Source organism: Falco rusticolus, chromosome 4 (assembly GCF_015220075.1).
Source record: "Falco rusticolus isolate bFalRus1 chromosome 4, bFalRus1.pri, whole genome shotgun sequence".
NCBI lineage: Eukaryota > Metazoa > Chordata > Aves > Falconiformes > Falconidae > Falco > Falco rusticolus.
The window spans coordinates 35,655,565-35,672,709 of NC_051190.1; the positions used below are offsets into that span (position 1 = coordinate 35,655,565).

At 39.2% G+C, this 17,145-nt stretch overlaps 1 long non-coding RNA gene across 1 annotated transcript; it reads right to left on the minus strand.

The window, feature by feature from the left end:
• Positions 1-682: 682 nt before the first annotated feature.
• Positions 683-13,878, minus strand: LOC119147000. The gene is made up of 4 exons (XR_005103914.1): positions 13,694-13,878; positions 6,245-6,378; positions 4,059-4,314; positions 683-1,781 (listed from the first exon to the last, which is right to left on the minus strand). It is a non-coding gene; the product is annotated as an uncharacterized LOC119147000 (long non-coding RNA).
• Between the last annotated feature and the right edge of the window lie 3,267 nt (positions 13,879-17,145).

Sequence of the window (17,145 nt, forward strand, 5' to 3'; positions counted from 1 at the left end):
GTGGAAGTCTGGAGGAGCTGCTCTAATTATCCTCCCCATTTCTGAATCCATCTTGTCCTAAGAAGTTACAAGATGTATCCAGACTAGAGGAATATTGGATGCATTCAAGTAGCTCTGTGCCCTTTAAGTGCAGCTGGTACAGAGAAATGGGGATTTGTAAGTCAAAGACCTGACCTTTCATATCCATGTGTTCAAGAAAGAGTTTTAATAGAAATCAGAAATCTTGTGCCAGAACAATCTGAAGTAATGAGATTTTCCTTTAATCTTCATTAGGATTCATTACACAGATAATGCACGATTCGTTGCATAGATAATGCATAATCTAATTAGTTAAGATAATGCTCAAAACTCTCTAGTAGGAGGTGCTTAAGTTGGTAAGTAACTTTCACAAATTTAAGTAAATTTGTTAGTTACAATTGGCTGCTGCTGCAGGTGTCACTGTGCTGATGTACTGTGAGCTTCAAGCATTCCCTGTGCTCCTACCAGACTGGTCTTGGTTGCACAGAATAATTCAGTCTCCAAGACTATCACTTTTCTCTCTCCCACTAATTGTGATAAAATACCAACTTTCAATGATAACTGTTTTAACTAAGACACTATAGTGTCAAGTCTGATATCCAGAAGCTAGACAGTGTGCACAGTCCCATTTTTGAGAAGCAGTGTTACCTTCATCCCTGAAACATGTAGTCAAATACCTCTCTTTGTTCTTGGCTCGTGATCGAGAATAAGTTGGGGCTGAGAATCCTCACTTTGAGTTTGCCTTTGCGCATAGGCTGTTCTGATATCATCTAAAGAACCGAGACCCCTTCCCGCGTTTCATACAGATACAATGAAAATGTCATTTTCTTCTGTTGCTTGTTAGCTCATGCAGGAGTTGCATCCAGACTTCTGCTGCCTTGGCTGTAGGAAGGATGCTAAGAGCTGAAACTGTCACTGAAGCCCACAGAGATGCATTTTTTTGTTGCTCAGAAAGGAGGCACATCAAGTATGGAAATATTGTCTGACCTGACAATGAATTCTATTTAAGAAACAGAAAATGTGCTGGATAATATATGCAGACACCTCTGTCATGAAGCTTCATGTGGTTTCACACCCAATTATGTGTGACCACCTTTGGTTACCATAGCAATTTTCTCTTAATTAGAAACTCACCCTCTGCTCATGGCCTGTTTGTGCTAAAGCATGAAATTCTGCTCCACACTTAGGCACTTTATTTGTTTATATATTAACTGTAACTTACTGTGTCAAATGACTTCTTTATGCAGCAGTACTCTGTTTCTTTGACTCAGACATTGATTGGACTTGTAAAATTCTTCAGCATATCCTTGACCCACTTTCAGTCTGTGTATGATCAGCAGAAAATGCCAAGAGAGAAGGCAGTGGTGGTTTAGGTATTAATATACGTAATAATATGATCAGTGGGGTGGAGGCAGCTCTCTTTCTGCTACTCTGCGGTGCTTAGAGCAGGATTCTGTGAAACCTTCAGCCTGCATTCAGGCTCAAGTTGTTTCTATAACAACTTCAAAAGAAAGGAGCCTCTGCCCATATAAAAGTTGAATGAAGTTGGTTGTATTTGTGTCCACCATAAGGTAGACAAAGAAACACCACAGGGTGTTTTGATGACAGATATAGGAGATGTATTCCTGATCTTATGAAAATAAGGAGGATGAGAGCAAGTTACCTTCAATGTTGAAGCCAGTTCTAAAAGTTGGGCATCAGATCTGCTTGGGACACAAGCTCAAAAGCAAAGGTTATAATCCTAAGTGCTTCCTCCTGTAATTCTGGGGAGAACAGAGACTCGTAATTCTTGGGGTCCAGTCCAAGACTGTAGAATCACAAATCTTTATGGGTTCTGATATAAGTGTAGAACCTACAAGTATAAACACCTCCTGCTAAGATAAAACTATTACCTCCCCAAACAAAATGCTGAAGCATGGACAATTTCTTTTGAGGGAATGGGACAATGAATTCAGAAATGAACATGAAATATTCAGCTTAAAAGATTACCCCATCTGCTGTCTTTCACAAAGATCTCTTTTGTATGTCATGACATACAGTGAGAGAGGCTAGCTTTAGCATTTATGTAAACTCATCAGTCAGGTTGGAGGCCAGTGCAATGTGGAGTTTTCACGTACTGTACACTGTGAAGCTCATATAAATGCTAATATCATATCTTACTAATATATCTCATGCTGGATAGCAGAAGCAAGAGTAATCTTACTTTTTACAACATAGCACGTTGCACCGTGTCTGTGGATTCTTGTTTAACATACATTTCTGTGTACTCCCCACAAATGCCGCTGTTACATATGAGCAGGACCAGTCAAACAACAGCAAAAGAAATCCAAACCAATTTCAGCCTTGTGGTCACTTTATAGAGGTTAGGAGATGTCAGCTGGGTGATAGCTGAGCTCTCTCATCTTTTCTTTTTTTACTTAATGCTTCTTAGCATTTTTTTTTAATTTAATTTTTCGCTTAAAGCAGCTTAGGCTTAAATCAGATGTGGAAACTCAAATATTGGATTCAGGACTGAAATGCAATTGTTACTTCTTTTGAACAGGCCTCACAGACAAAAATGGTGGTTTTAATTTAATCTCTCTGAAAACATTCCTTAAACAAATAATAAATAGTTCTTAAGAAGCACAAGTAAATTGGGCAATAAGCATGTATCTTTAATTACAATTTTAGCCTCGACAATTGTTCTTGAGTCAGCTCTACAGCATTATTACCATAAGAAAACCAGCCTATTTTAAAATTTTATGTCACAGTGCAATTGATTAAGGTAAAAAGAGATTATCCAGCAGTCAAAAGCTTAACTGAGTACTAAGGAGAGAAGTCAGCATGTATACATGTAAGTTTGCCAACATTCCCAGTATAAAACAAATGACTCGTTATATGGTATCTCTGTTGTGCCTGGATTCTGATTTTCTATGAGTCATCTCTTGATTTACTGAAATAGAATGAGTAAGAGAGTCAAATTATAGGCAAAAGAAGTCTGCAAGCTGCGTAACGTCCAACACTTACAGAGAAGAATGATTACTCAACTCCCCTGTGCTCTTTATTGGCTCTGAATTTCACATCAGATCCCTCCTGCCATTGGACTTCTACAGGGAGGAGTTTTATAAAAACCTCATGAATAACCAAGGTCAGTCTTCAGCACTGCACAGACTGTAACAGTCTCTCTTCTTTCTGATTACCCTTCTCTATTGAATTTGTATTCGTCTATAACTGTAAAATGGCACCACACATTAACACTATAAAGGCATATAGCACGTCTATATAATGAAGGGTGTAAAAGCAGTTTTCTATTACCACATTAAGCTGGTATTGGATTTTGTATTATGAATTATCATCTTATTGCACATATTGCTAAACAGCAATGTAATGTTCAATTTAGACATAATGTGAGTGAATTTTAAGCATCTGAATAAGGGAAGAGAGGTGAAAGAGGAGGAGGGAGGATGTCTAATCTTTTTAGTTTTTTAGGTTGCCTTCAATATATAGCATCTTACAATTGTCATACAGAAGTTTTTTTCTCAGAGAGGTAAAAACCTGTTCAGTACATTTGACTATAGCTGTCATCAGGGACAGTTTGAAAAATCCTTAATTGCAACATTCAGAAAAAGAAACAGCAACAGTGTCCCACAGAGAAGTGTCAAACATGAGAATCCTCTGGCTGTGCAAGGGCCGACCACATACAGATGCAGTTCTAAAGCAGTATAAAGCTGTACTACAGAGACATATTCTTAAGGCTGAAGCTCTTCCTTGAGATTCATTCTTTTTAAATTATTTAGAATATAAGGATCATCAATAAAATATCAAATAAGTTATCTGTTCAAGATGAGAACTAACATATAAATGGTATTCCTAAGGTTGTAGTTTTATAGTATTTAGTTCAAGATAAGCTAGTGTGAAAAGTAATTTTTAAAAATAAGTTAATAATTTGCCTTTGCTTTGGTTTGTAAAATCTTTGTCTATTTATGTTTCAGCTGTTCATTGTTATATAACTGTTCCCCATGGTCTATGAAAATCAGGTTCAGTCTGAGGTTAAATTGTACCTTGTCAAAGCAGGGATGTGACCCAGTATGAATGACTTGTATGACTCCATTTGTTTTCATGCTTTGTAAATCTTTTGACTCTGTATAGATGCATGCGTAGGAAGAGGAGAACAGATGTGAGGGAAAGGTCAGGGATGCTGTGAGGTCTGTGAGGCTTTCCTTGTACTTCCATTAGATTTAGATGCCTCCTTTAGATGTATCCTTCGATACATAAAAACATTCCTCCGTGAACATTAATGTTGTTTCAAAGTGTAAACTAGAAAAGAAAGGAAAAGTACAAATCAGGTAACATGCACATACCAAATGATATCGAAAGCCAGCATTGACCCATTGTCAGTGTAATATTCAGCTGACAAGAAGGTTCCCTCACATATAGACACCAATTCTATATCCGTATCAAAGAATAGAGTATCTGAAACAACAGTGAAACTGGAAAACTGAAACAATTTGTGTGACTGCATGTGTGTACACATCACACACATATGCAAAAGATCTATCCTTAACACTAACGCAACATCATATATTTAAGAATAGAGTTTATAAATTACATGTTCTAGATGAAAGAAAATAAATGTTATTGATTCTTTTTATATTTGGGGAGTTAGGGTGTTAACTGTGCCAGGTTACAAGGGGAGTCAGTGATATAATCATGTCCCTACATGGTCCAGTACAATACCAGGCAAGAGATCTGAATTTGATCTCTAAAGCAGTATAGCTCAGGGACATCCTGTCACAGCTTTTTTGCTTCCAGTGCTAAGGATAACTAGAACATTTTCCCTCTGAAGCAGATCTGCCATCAGTTCCCTCATGTAGAAATGGAAGGCACGAATTCTACAGACTCCTTCATTCTTCTCTTCCTCCCAAAGAAGTGAGTTAGAAGTTCCTTGAGGCTATGTGTTTGTATGTGTAGTGTCTCTCGTGTGCCTTACCTGCCTTTGTTAAAATATTTGGGGGTGACAGAAATGATTTAGTTTCCTATAAATACCTATGATGGAAATGGATGGTGGGAAGCAAGTCTTTCTTTCTAAAGGAATTCTTCATACCTGCTTGTGTTTTTGAAACAGTAAGTTTATCTTCTGTATATATTAGACTACAGTACAACTGTTCTAAACATTCAGGGCTCTTCAACTTCTAGTGATTGTTGGAATGACTCTCTTTTCTTTATCTCTATCATTACATTATTACTCACAAAGCATCATCTATATGAGAGGCATTTGCTTAAAAACAAACATCTTCCTCAACCAAAGGATTTCGCACTGTAGAAAAGCAGCTCTTCCGACATGGTTTGATATGACCATTAAAGTCTTAGGTGCTAGTAACATTCTCTGCTGAGAGATCTTGGCTTCTGTTACTCAATCAGAATTGCACCTTTTGATTTACATTGATAATAATAATGGCGTTCACCATTTATGGAGTTCTTTGCATTCCACTGGAGCACACAGTTTTAGTAAATCTAAATTACAAAGTCTTGCCAATGCACTAGACAACAGAGGGAAAAAAATGCTTCTTTGTGGCTGTATATCTTTTGTTGGATTTTAGTAAGGTAAATGGTGTCGAGTTTGACATTATAACAAATGGTCAGCCTTTGAACAGTTCAAGCTATTATGTTCTATTACCTATAAACAAGGGATAAACAGTGATCATTTTCCCATTAAAGGTGGGTTAGCTGAGGCTGTAATGAAGTACATGGTATTTTAAGATCAATGCCACCATAGATTAACTGTACCATATATTGAGAAACATTGAGAACAATTCTCTGATGACAAGTACACAGGAAACACTAAGGGCTGAGCCTACAGCTCCTCCCCATAGGCTACCTCACAGGAAAAAAAAGCCAGAGCAGCTTTGTCCAAGGCATATCCCAAGGTGACTCTTTGGCTGCTGTGACTCCTGCTCTCTGAGTTCTTTTTGTCTCCTTTTTATCTCCCTTTTGCCTGTAGGTTAGAGCTTTACAAACACTTTCAATTAAAGAAAAAAAGGAGCAAACAAACAAAAAAAAGTGTGATGCAATTGACTACCTTTATTCTGGTGTCAAAAGATTTCCCAGCATCAAAATTTATTTTCATGTTTCTTTATGTGTTTTAGACTTATTTCTCTGTATCTGGCAAATGTAGATGCTAGTGGATCATTTTGGAACTGGGTATTGTCTGATGCTTTTCTCCCTTTGGTGTCTGGTTTGTGCTTACCTTGCTCGTATTTTCCTCTGTTTCGGGCTTGCATTACACAGCTTGGAAAGCAATTTGTCTGGCCTGCTCACTGGCAGAGCAGCAGTGCATACTCGCTGTCTAGCAGTTGGCAAGGCATCTCAAGGATACCTGTTCTGGAAGGAAACAGAAAAGGTTGTTATTGTATCCTTTGAAAGGAAAGCTGGTATCAAACAAATGTTTGCATGGTGCTATCTTTTTGTGCTAGTGCAAGAAAGCAAAAATGTGCTTAAACACAGACAATGAGTAGGAGAGAGACTGCCATAGACTACAGCTGGACACAGGCAGTTGAGGAAGCGTTGTTTTGGAGGGAAAAGGGAAAAGACATTGTATGGGTAAGTCATGGAACAAATGACAATATAGCCCAAAGTTAATAAAATAAGGTCACCCCCCACCTCTTCAAGAGTATGTTCATTATGAACCTATATGCCAGTTTTCCCTATCTTATTCTCAAGGAAACAGCAAATTTTGATGGATGGAGAGAAGAGCCTACTTTTGACCTAATGAAAACTGAAATACAATTGAGATTAAGCTTGAACATTCCAGGAACATTTAATTGGAAATGGCAACTGGGGAGCATTTGGAGAGCCACAGTTGTTGCTTATGTGATGTTTGCTTGTTTGCACATCAGAGATCTCATAATAGTTGATTAGCGGAAAGATGGATATAAAGACATCTTTCACTTTTCTGTAACAAAATTGTGCTTGAAAAGAGAGGCACTCCAATTTTCACTGGTGAAATCTGGGCAAACTTATTTCTTCTGCAATAGGCAGCTGGCAGAAAGGATTTCCAAGGTATTCCCAAGGAATTTTGGGAACCAACTCATGTTCCAAGGTTAAGCACACCTCACTTAGTGGTTACATACACCCTGTGCTGCACGGCAGCATGACATGAATGGCATGAAAAAAGTAACTCGGAGAGAAAAGTTGTTTATTCAGCAGTCATACAATTTGAGCGTAGAGGCCACTGGCATAAATAAATGAAGGCAATTTACATATGTACATAAGGAACATGGTACGAGATTCCCGTTTGTAAAGCAGTGTAATGTACTACAGAGGCTTTTAGTGTGAAAGAAAGGCATCAGAAGCAATTCTGAAATGTATAAAGCTGACTGATTGTGTATAATGCTCCCCCAAAAATAGCCACAGGAGAAAACAAGGCATCAGTAAAGGGTATTGTAAAAAATATTAAAGCAGCGTACTAACAGAAAACCTGTTGTGCATTTTGTCCAATATTTACAAAAGGCCTTATGCTCCAGAATTACATTCAAGCAGTAAAACTGTGGGACTTCATTGTCTCCCATTGAAGTAACCTTTCTAATTTAAGATACATTAAACCCCTCCAAAAAACTTTTCAGGATTCAGGTATTATTCAGATAGTGAGTTATACTTGAAAGCATTCATAAACTGCATGAAGCAAAATGGACTTTGCTTCATTAAGAGAAATGGATGCTTTTCCCCAGGAAGAACTATATAACAATAAGATCATACAGTTCCACTCCCCCTTAATACATATTTTTGTATGCCCCAGGTCACCTTATAAATGCAATTAACATGGTACTAGTTGTTGACAGAGATTTATAAAAATGAGCTCCATTATTTATTTCTTATGGTGCTGGTGAAAAGCACATATAATGGTTTCTGCTTGAGATTCTTGCATTTTTATCTTCATGAAATAGTGTTTTTTGCTTTTCATATTAAGCAAAATGGCCTACTTAATTTTGAGGGAAGTTTTCAGCAAGTAAAATAGATGCATTCAACAGTCTTGTAAATTCTGTAAGATTCAAACATGTCACAAAAAGTCCATGTTATAAAAATACAAAACAGATATATACTATAGAAAATATGGCTTAAAGTGTTTAGTTTCTAATGTTGGGAAATACAAATCAGATATATCTTGTCCAATACGCAAGATGTTTTAATCATATCAAGAACTCTAGCTTCTTGCTAATAAAAACTTGATATATAATTAATTTTTAGTAAAGCCACATAATGTGTATATTAATATTTTAATATAGTAAGTGCTTGGAGAAACAAAGGAATGCAAGTCTGGTAGGCAAAGATAGGAGATACTACACTTGATGGCCAGATCTTAGCTCCCCTTGGGGTCCTGATTTTGTAGTCCATTAAGCACATTCTAAAGTTTTTTTCCTATGGAGGAAGGTACTTAAACTCTACCTGAACTTTAAGATAATAACTTTCACGTTTTTTCCAAGCATGGTTCCTCTTCCAAATTTTTGACTCATTTGAGTACAGGATTATCTGGCTAGTGAAGTAATGGATCCATTTCCAGGCAGTAAGAGAGGAGCTAATGAGCCAGGTTCACCTAGACACAGATGTGTGTTTCTACCCCTCCTCCCCTTGCACCCAATTTGATTTTACACCCAGTGAAATTTAATTAACTATCCAAAGACCAAGGCAACACTAAGACTAAGGCAAGACAAGATGGTAGATTTGATGGCCTTTGTACTGCCAGGAAAACTTCTGTAAGGGACTAGAAGTCGCAGTAGTAGCCACAGTGGAGGAGCCACATGTCTGGCATTTGACATAACTATTTGAGTTACAACTTGAGTTACAAACTCAGAAAATGCCATAGTTGAGTGACTCAAAAGAGAACTCTAGGAGTCCTCAGGACAAGATAGGCATGTTCTAATTATGGCTAGTCTGCATAAAAATTGAGGAAAACTGAACTGTAGAATTCAATCAGTCTGTTGTGTAAACCAAAAGTTGCCTTGAGCAAAATCACTAGAATAATTTCCACATTAGGGAGCTTACGCTATAATTTAGCAAAGTTAAAATTCATGTAATCCTATCATTCTTTATAAAATACTGGAATTAATATTGTTTAAGAAAATAAAAAGTTAATCAGTATCACACCTACAAAAATTAATACTATTCCCAGAAACAAGATCAGCCAAAGGCAGCATGTACATCTTAATCAGGGAACACAAAAGCAAGAGCTCTGGGGGGAACCTGGAGTGGTTGTCTAGGAAACAACAACAAAAAAAACCATCTATGAATACTGCAGTTAATAAGTAGTCAAGGTTCACACAGACAGTGCAATTTTGCAAGGAGCAAATTCTGAGAATTAGAATTTCCTTTGAGAATTCCCAAATAACAAAGTTTTTGAAATGTCGCATAATTCAGACAAACAGGTATGATTCTACAAGCAAAAAGACCTGCAGCATTGTGGATAGTCTAAGCCAGGCACCATACCTTGCATTCAAATTCTGCATTTTTAGGAGTGGCTGTTTTTTCTCAAACTATCTTCATGTCCACAGGTTAATAAACACCAATGAGAGTCTGACACTGACATTTATTGTAGGTGTTAAATCTGTGCACAATACTTGTACGACAACATTGAAAGCCACCAGTACTTTCCAGTTGTAACATGTTGGTGGGATAAAGTACTGGCAAAACACAATTAAAATGTATGGATTTGCTTGGTTTTTGATTTCATGCATATCTTAGTTTTCTGCAGATCTGGAATACTGGACAACTGTGACACACTATATCCCTTTGTATCAATCAGATGCCTTTGGATTTGGTTCCAATCAATTATTGGTTTTACTTGTGAAAGGCAAATTGAAAGTTCATGAACAAAACCTGAATCTGCAAATTGTCTTACCATCCTGGATTATCTGCAGTGTCCAGGAGGCAGCACTGAAGGATGAACTTTGTAAATTGCCAGGTTGAACAAGGAAAAAGCGTAGCGTTTGGGGTTTTTTTGCCCCCTTCCAATTTGCAGCAGGTCAGTATTACAGGAAGTGGAGAAACTGTAAGTGTTATTGATTGCAACGTTTTTCCTGTCATCATCTTTGACAGGTATTTTGGATCAAGGGTATCAGTACCTGAAAAGTCTCTTGATGGTAGCCAAGAAACAGATACCTATGTAATATTACAGACACAGAGTGTGGTCTTCTTTCTGAACAGCGGGTGAGAGTGTTATCTCTGCAGTGCAGGAGGAAAGGCCATTATGATAATGCCAGTTTCCCTCACCTGTCTGCTGTCATCCTCCTGAATTTCATCTCCTCCTGGTTACCTGTTGACCACCTCACTCTCATGGAGATAGATATTAAGCAGGGCTGAAATCTGAATGCAGCAACAGCAATACAGATCTGTCAGTCCTGTGGCTGGTTACAGACACTGGGACGGTGTGTTCAGAGGGCCTGTTAGCAGTGATTTTGAGTGAGCTGAGGCATTCCTGCAGGGACACAGGTAGCATTTGGCTAGTGTGAAGGTGGAAGCTCCTTCCAGCCCTGATACCCTCAGGCAGCCAAGCCTTCCCTCAGGTGTCTGAAGGTGGCCATGTACCCTTCACTTGCTCTTTTCCAGTCAAAATCAAAGTTTCAGGCTTTGTTGACAAGCTACCCTCCCTACGCAAACCATATGCCACCTCTCTGCAGCAGAGGGATTTTCTCCTCTGAGGGGTCACCTCAGCTCCCAGCCACCACCGCTGGCTGCCAGTCAGGGTTTCTGTGGAAACTTTTCCTTATTCATCAATCTAAAGTCTTCCTATACTTTCTTCCCATGTGGTGCCCTTCTCTAGCAACGTTCTCTAAATTAAAACTTGACTTTGTTTTAACCCCGGTTGAATACCTGCTCCACACCTCAGCCCTTCACAGCGCCTGCCGCCATTTTGCGCGCCCAGCACTCCCCGCCCCGCCCAGGCGCGGCTGCTTTAACGTGCGCGCCCCGCCGGATGGAGCGGGCGGGTGGCCGAGCGCCTGGCGGCTGTAGCGGCTGTTCTGTAAGTACCTCCAGAAAAAATTGCTTACCACAGATTTCTGAAGCAGCCTCCCACAGCGCCTGCCCTGGTGGCATAGAGGGGTGCCCGCATTTCCCTGCCAACTGGCCTGGTTTGAGGCCGGCGGTGCCCTGGGCTCCCTCCACAGGTGGCCCAGGTTTCTTTCACAAACCGCTGTTCCCCGCGCCCGGTGGCAGCCGGTCCTGCACGAATCCCCGAGGGGGTCAGCCGGAGGCTTCTAGAACCTTCCCCGCTGCGGGTGCTGCAGGGGCACCACCCGCCATGCCTGCTGGTGGTGCGGCCCTCCATCCCCTCACTGCTTCTGCCCTGCAGGGCATTTATATGCTTGGGGTTTTTTATTTTTTTTATTTTTTTTAAAGAGCTTCTAGCCTGAGCTCTTGTGTTGCCCTAAGGTGACCCCCACAGGGGATATGGAGCTATACATGGGAGAATGTATTCTGGGAACAAGTGAACCTGTTGATCTGTGCCTGGTCTGTCCTGCGCCCAGTGTGCTGCTACAGCCCAGTGTGGGCAGCGGTTTGGCTTTGGAGAAAGGTACCAGATGTTTAATGTCTGTCTGTTCAGTGGGAAATGCCACAGGGCTCTTCAGTGCTCAACCCTTTACGGTATTTCCCTTATAGTTGCCTTGCTTCTTTTGCTCTTACTTTGCGAACAAAATAGGAAGGAACTCGTGAATTAATAGAGGAGGAGGTGTTAAAATTTAAATGATTTTTTGGGTAGTATTTACTCAATGTGCAACACTTGTCACTGAGGGAGGTAGCATAGTTACTCATAAAAGAGAAATCCTGTGACTTGATGTGAGAATTAGTGAGGTAGAAGGTCCTGGAGGACACGTGCAGTTTTCATCACCTCAGGGAGATGAGCAGAGTTACCCTTTGTACTCTGCTTTCTCTGATAATGTCATTAGTTCATTTGCAAAGGGTTCACTTCTTTTTACAAAAGTCCACAGCAAAATACTTGAATTAACTTCATAATTAAGTTTTTGAAACTTATAGTCATTACTAATTTTTAAACTTATGTTTGTGCTATTGATGGAAATCCTCAAAAAGCTTGGAAACCTTGCAAACTTCTGAGCTCTTCAAAATTAAGCTAGAAATCTTTGTCCTTTTCCTTTCTATCCAGCCCGTGTTATAGACTGGATGCTCTTTTGTCTTTGAGTGTATTCATTTCTCCCTTGGTGCTTTACTTCAGCAGCACTCCCCTGTCAAATTAATCTAAAATAAAGTTTGCAACCATATATCTGAAGTTTGCAGGCTCAGAAAGTACTTGATTTGTGGTGTGGGACAGGATTCAATTCAGTTTTCATTTTTAATACAAGTTTAGGTAACAGCCCTTCATAATTCTTTAGCCAATTACATCTTACCTGCTTGCAGACTGCATATCATATGTGGTTTCATATAATTGTATAGTGCCCCATCAAGCTGGTAAATACAATTGTCCTAAACTATTGATGGAGTAGAGAAAGACAAACAGACATGAATAACTGTCCTGGTGTGACAGATGGGACTGCAGTAGGAGTATGGTCTTTATGTTTCAGTTGAACTAATACGATATGGATCAACATTAGAAAATAAGCCCACTAATGTTGTGGATAAAGAGGGAGTCATTGGCAGGGCAAAGAAAAGAATTTATGAATACAGTTTCCAAATCCTTCACTCTAACCACTAAACCCTGTTGTCATTAAGATCTTACAAATAGAGCGTATTGTTATTCCTGAGCTGTGATAGTGTATTTTTACATCATACGATGTATTATGGAAGATACTGACAAAGCAGAATTTCTTAAAGGAATGACAAGCTATTATGTGAAGCCTGCTTTATTTACAGTGTCTGTGACTCAGTGGACTGATGACACTGCCATTTGTTGGATTTTGTAAGTGGAAAAGTCTACAAAGACCCTAAAGTCTCTAGCTTCCCAGTCACGTAGAGAGTGCTACCTGGTAATAGGAAGTTATGTAACTACATAAGCACATAATTTTTTACACAGCCCTGGAAGCAATATTTCCCCGTTGTCAATTTTGTGTACCCGTTTCTTCATTGGGGTGAGTGAAATATGCATCAGATACAGTTAAATATACACTTGGTCTGTGAAATTCTATAGGAGAAATACTGGGAGAAGTCTGACCCTGACCTTCTTTCATCATGAAGGGTTTTGGACAGCTTCTGTCTTTGAATAAGGAATACAGAATTCCTCTGAACACGAAGTAAGCGAAAAATAATCTCTGTTCAGACTACCAGGAGTTACTCAATTAGTTCTTAAAACATGTCAGAGAACAGAACTCTCCAGTGTCTGCAGTAAAATGGCCTAGAACATCCTTTATAGCTTGTTATTTTCTGGTGATCTGCAGCATAATAGCTGTGGAACAAGAAGATCCCGTGTGGTTCAGCTTCCTGGTGCCTGTTAATAGTGGTGATATAAAAAAAAAACATTGCGCCAAAACAAACAAACAAGCATCCCCCATTCCTGTGCTAATTAGTGAGTGTTACGGTTTAACCCCAGCTGGCAACTACATACTACACAGCTGCTTGCTCATTTCCCCCCCAGTGGGATGGGGAAGAGAATCGGAAGGGTAAAAGTGAGAAAACTCATGGGTTGAGATAAAGACAGTTTAACAGGCAAAGCAAAAGCCACACACAAATAAAGCAAAACAAGGAATTCATTCACCATTTCCCATTGGCAGGTAGGTCTTCAGCCATCTCCAGGAAAGCAGGGATCCATCACATGTAATGGTTACTTGGGAAGACAGGCACCGTAACTCTGAACGTCCCCTGCTTCCTTCTTCCACAGATTTATACACTGAGTGTGACATCGTATGGTATGGAAAGTCCCTTTGGTCAGTTGGGGTCAGCTGTCCCAGCTGTGTTCCCTCCTCCAAACTGGTGTGGCAGGGATCAGAAAAGGCCTTGACTCAGTGTAAGCACTGCTTAGCAATAACTAAAACATCCCTGTGTGATGTTTCTAGCCCAAATCAAAAAGATAGCCCAACAGTAGCTGCTGCGAAGAAAATTGACTCTATCCCAGCCAAAACCAGAACAGTGAGTGGCATACTGCAGAACAGCGAGGTAACTATGGCTGTTTTAGTTAAGAAGAAATTGTGGTGAGCATGCAGAAAAGTCAGATAGGGAGATAACCCTCACATGAAACTAAATATTGCATTTAGAAAAGATATGGTGAGTACAATATTAGTGTCTGTTGCTTTTAGATGTGGGAGGATAATTCATCCGTTATGATTCAGGGAGCAGAGGCAGTCACAGGCCATATTTTCTCATTGAGTATTGATGGGGTGTATTTGTACACATTGGTTGCAAGTGTTTTGGATCATTATAGCTACGCCTCTTGTGAAGTGTAGGTGTTTGCATTCCCGACTTTCACAGAGCTGTGAGGGCTTGGAAAAAAAATGTCTCTGAGCTAGCATGTGTTGAATGTGCATGTGTACAGCTTTCTTTAGCAGAACCAGGAATCTTTGCCAAGCTCTTGGGTAATGAATGAGCTTGATGAAAGTAGAGGATGTAAAGGTTAAACAGAAGAAGGAAGGTAGATCAGTGCGTGTTTCTTGAAGGTTAGCTGTAGGGACGTTCAGAGATTCAAGCATTAGTCATGGGGTTCTGTGCATCTTTGTCATGGGCAATTACTGGGTACATCACTGCTACCTTTGCAGTGCTCTTCCTTCTCAGTAACCCAGGACTGTGTGTCTGTTTTTGTCCTCATTCTCCTCTGTGAAGATAAAGGTTGTTCCCTTCCTATGAAGACTGAGGAAAGGGTAATTTTCCCTCTGTTTTTTCTTCTGTAATGCTAAATCAGAGACACTGGGATAACTCCTCTGTAGGAGACACAGCTCCACTTCTTATTTCCACACTTTCTATACATAGAAAATCCACTTTCCTGTTTCTCTGGGGGCTTGGGAAGGTTGCTTTAGTGTTTGGAAATGAAGTGTCATTTTCTTTTCCTTGTGAGAGCACCTAACATGATCTTTTGGCTGCAGTGGGAAGGAGAGCTGTGCTGTAGAACATTCCGGGCAGGCATCATAGCCTCCTGATGAACGTTTCCTATGTTTTTGAGTCAACAGCACTATTCAGGATCATTGCCTGGACCCTAGGCTTGCTTGATTTCATACCTGGAGAGTGACTTTTCAAATTGGTTCTATAGTTACCTAGCATCAATCTTTAAAAGATGGGGCATAAACAGAAGCAGACCTGCTGTCCCTTGTCTGTTACTGTCAGAAAAAAGCTTTAGGTAGACCATGGAGACCAGGAATTGTAATTAAATTTGGTGGGTTTTCCAAGTTCTTCAGCTTTTATAGTTACTTAGGTGATTCTTACTGAAGAAGTCTCTAGACTTTCATCCTGTTGTAGGATTTATCTTCCACGTGTTTGGAGTCAAGTGTGAGTGGCATTTCACAAGTATGCATGTTGTTAGCCTTTGGACACCATGTTTTTAGACTTTTCATTCTTGCTGTGATTAGTTGTAGTGGAGATTTGGTTCTCATTCCTTTTTGCTGTCTCTTCTGAAGAGCTTTGATGTACTATTTCTGCAGTCTTTGTCACATTGGTCTTTTCTTACAGTAGGAGTTTTTTCCAAGCAGTTCTGGAATAGCTAATACTGATTTAATTCTGACACTGTTGGTAGTGGACACCTTGTTTAGATGGATTATTTGATCATAAAGCTGTAGACCAGAAATAGTCACATATTATTTCTTATTAAAGTAGTTCAGGTCTTCATAGGGTTGGTTTTTGGTTTGGTTCGGTTTTTTTGTTGGTTTTTTTTTTTTTTAACACGTGCACACACTTCCACACATTAGGTTTTCTAAACTATGAACTGTACAGGTTAGCAGGCTTTCTGTTATCTCTGTTTGCTTGTTTTTCAACAGTAAATAGTGAACTAAATATTAAACTGGAAGTGGAAAACAAAAATTGCAAAGGGAGAATTTGTGGTGCAAACTCTGGCTTCTGGGGAGGTGGAAGGAAAAAGGGAAGAAAATAAAATACTCAGATTTCCCAAATGTACATTTAATCCACTTCTTGTCTGTTTGAATGTATTGTACAATGTAAATCTCTATTACCTCATATTCCTTTGCCTTTCCAGCTGCCTTGCTTTTTATGACACATGCTGGATTCAAATGAAGAGTAAGCTTTGTGACTCCTCTAATCTTCTATTTCATATTTGCATATAAACAGTAAGTATAGAGCCCCAAAAGGAATGCAAATATTGCATCTCTGTCGTAATTAGTATTAAGATGTCTAAGAAAAAGGGAAAATGGATTTACAGTTTACTATAAAACATTTTATCAAAACAGCTATTTATCATTACAGATATTAATTCAAAGTTGTAGTCAGCTGAGTGGTGTTTTTGGAGATTGCATAGTAGGGATGAAAAGAAATAAGCCTTTCTTTTGTCATAAGCTTCCCTTATGACAAAAATGGACTGTCTTGCTTTGTACTGTAGTCTACTAAGATATCAAATCGGATTTTCTTATTCATCTGTGTAGCAGTTACACTATAAAATCTTTTCATCCGTTTCACAGACCTGTTAGTAACAAAAAAATGTTTATATGCTTAATACTACAAGGAAGGCTGTCTCACAGCTCCTGTTCTCAGAATGATCTAGGGTCAAGGAGACTCTTGATGTGTTCCTAACATTATTTCCGTAATCTTTGATTGCTTTGCAAGTTTATGTAAATCTTACTTGGGTTTCCCTGTTTTTATAAAAAGAATCTCATCTTCAAGAAACTTCATATTCTCTTACAAATTTATTTTAAGATGAAGTAACAAAAATGAGGTGTCTTCCTCAAGGAATTTCCTTTCATTAAAAAAAAAATTCTTACAAGAATGACTTTTTGATAGGCTTTTCCCCAAGGCTTGTTAGCTGTACAGAAATCTGAGTAGGTCTGATTATCCTATGAGAACTGTGTTTCATGTCTTAGATTTCCCAAACCGCTTACTGCCTATGACAGACCTTTCAGACTTTGCATCTTGTAATATTTTTGTGGTGAAGTGTACTGGGAAAATATTCCTGCAAGATAAATTTCTTTTACGCAACTTCAGTACATGCTTACTGGTCAGTACAGTAAGTCAATTTGGGTGCATAGATCCACCACCTGGGGCTAATGAGACCCTGCA